This window comes from Bison bison, unplaced genomic scaffold (genome assembly GCF_000754665.1).
Source record: "Bison bison bison isolate TAMUID 2011002044 unplaced genomic scaffold, Bison_UMD1.0 scf7180017864020, whole genome shotgun sequence".
Taxonomy (NCBI): Eukaryota; Metazoa; Chordata; class Mammalia; order Artiodactyla; family Bovidae; genus Bison; species Bison bison.
In genome coordinates, this window is record NW_011494592.1 from 1244168 (window position 1) to 1247121 (window position 2954).

The window sequence follows — 2954 nt, forward strand, 5'->3', positions numbered from 1 at the left end:
TTCCAGCTTGTGCTTCATTCAGCCCAGCGTTTCTCATGATGTACTCTGCATACAAGTTAAATAAGCAGGGTGACAATATACAGGCTTGACATACTCCTTTCCTGATATGGAACAGTCTGTTCCATGTCCAGTTCTAACTGTTGCTTCCTGACCTGCATACAGATTTCTCAGGAGACAGGTCAGGTAGTCTGGTATTCCCATCTCTTTAAGAATTTTCCACAGTTTGTTGTGATCCACACAGTCAAAGGTTTTGGCATAGTCAATAAAGCAGAAGTAGATGTTTTTCTGGAACACTCTTGCTTTTTCGATGATCCAAGAGATGTTGGCAATTTGATCTCTGGTTCCTCTGCCTTTTCTAAATCCAGCTTGAACATCTGGAAGTTCACAGTTTACATACTGTTGAAGCCTGGCGTGGAGAATTTTGAGCACTACTTTGCTAGCATGTGAGATGAGTGCAATTGTGCAGTAGTTTGAGCATTCTTTGGCACTGCCTTTCTTTGGGATTGGAATGAAAACTGACCTTTTCCAGTCCTGTGGCCACTGCTGAGTTTTCCAAATTTACTGACATATTGATTGCAGCACTTTCACAGCATCATCTTTTAGTATTTGAAAGAGCTCAACTGGAATTTCATCACCTTCACTAGCTTTGTTTGTAATGATGCTTCCTAAGGCCCACTTGACTTCTCATTACAGGATGTCTGGCTCTAGGTAAGTGATCACACCATCCTGATTATCTTTTTGTATGGTTCTTTTGTGTATTCTTGCCACCTCTTCTTAATATCTTCTGCTTCTGTTAGGTCCATACCATTTCTGGCCTTTATTGTGCCCATCTTTGCATGAAATGTTCCCTTGGTATCTCTAATTTTCTTGAAGAGATCTCTAGTCTTTCCCATTCTATTGTTTTCCTCTATTTCTTTGCATTGATCACTGAGGAAGGCTTTCTTATCTCTCCTTGCTATTCTTTGGAACTCTGCACTCAAATGGGTATATCTTTCCTTTTCTCCTTTGCTTTTGGCTTCTCTTCTTTTCTCAGCTATTTGTAAGGCCTCCTCAGACAACCGTTTTGCCTTTTTACATTTCTTTTTCTTGCGGATGGTCTTAATCACTCACTGCCTCCTGTACAGAGTCACGAACTTCTGTCCATAGTTCTTCAGGCACTCTATCAGATCTAATCCCTTAAATCTATTTCTCACTTCCACTGTTTAATCATAAGGGATTTGATTTAGGTCATACCTGAATGATCTGGTGGTTTTCCCTACTTTCTTCAATTTAAATCTGAATTTGGCAATAAGGAGTTCATGATCTGAGCCACAGTCAGCTCCCAGTCTTGTTTTTGCTGACTGTATAGAACTTCTCCATCTTTGGCTGCAAGAGTATAATAAATCTGATTTCAGTACTGACCATCTGATGATGTCCATGAGTAGAGTCTTTTCTTGTGTTGTTGGAAGAGGGTGTTTGCTATGACCAGTGCATTCTCTTAGCAAAACTCTATTAGCCTTTCCCTGCTTCATTCTGTACTCCAAGGCCAAATTTGCCTTTACTCCAGGTATCTCTTGACTTCCTACTTTTGCATGCCAGTCCCCTACAATGAAAAGGACATCTTTTTTGGGTGTTAGTTCTAGAAGGTCTTATAGGTCTTCATAGAAGCATTCAATTTCAGGTTCTTCAGCATTACTGGTCAGGGAATAGACTTGGATTACTGTGATATTGAATGGTTTGCCTTGGAAACAAACAGAGATCATTCTGTTGTTTTTGAGAGTGCATCCAAGTACTGCATTTCAGACCCTTTTGTTGACTATGATGGCTACTCCATTTCTTCTAAGAGATTCTTGCACACAGTAGTAGATGTAATGGGCATCTGAGTTAAAGTCACACAGTCCAGTCCATTTTAGTTCGCTGATTCCTAAAATGTCAACATTCACTCTTGCCATCTCCTGTTTGACCACTTCCAATTTGCCTTGATTCATGGACCTAACATTCCAGGTTCCTATGCAATATTGCTCTTTATAGCATCGGACTTTACTTCCATCACCAGTCACATCCACAGCTGGGTGTTGTTGTTGCTTTGGCTCCATCTCTTCATTCTTTCTGGGGTTGTTTCTTCACTGATCTCCAGTAGCATATTGGGCACCTACCAACCTGGGGAGTTTATCTTTCAGTGTCCTATCTTTTTGCCTTTTCATACAGTTCATGGCGTTCTCAAGGCAAGAATACTGAAGTGATTTGCCATTCCCTTCTCCAGTGAACCACATTTTGTCAGAGCTCTCCACCATGAGCCGACCATCTTGGGTGGCCCTACACAGCATGGCTTATAGTTTCATTGAGTTAGACAAGGATATGGTCCATGTGATTAGATTGGTTAGTTTTCTGTGATTGTGGTTTTCAGTCTGTCTTCCCTCTGATGGGGAAGGATATAAGGCTTATGGAAGCTTGCTGATGGTGGAGACTTACTGAGGGGGAAACTGGGTTTTGTCCTGATGGGGAGGGATGCTCAGTAAATCTCTAATCCAATTTTCTGTTGATGGGTGGGGCTGTGTTCCCTTCCTTTCATCCACCTGGGGCCAAACTGTGATGGAGGTAATGAAGATAATGGCGACCTCCTTCAAAAGGTCCCATGCACACATTGCTACACTGGAGTGGCAGCTGCGCAGCACTGGAGCAGCGGCTGCAGGGCGCTGGAGCGACTTTGAGGAAATACCCCATGTCCAAGCACAAAGAAGCCCCAGCAAGACTGTAGGAAGGGCAAAGTCACGTTTAGAATCAAATCCCACACCCACCAGAGATGCTTAGTTCAGTTCAGTTGCTCAGTTGTGTCCAACTCTTTGCGACCCTATGAATTGCAGCACCCCAGGCCTCCCTGTCCATCATCAACTCCCAGAGTTCACCCAAACTCATGTCCATCGAGTCAGTGATGCCATCCAGCCATCTCATCCTCTGTCATCCCCTTCTCCTCC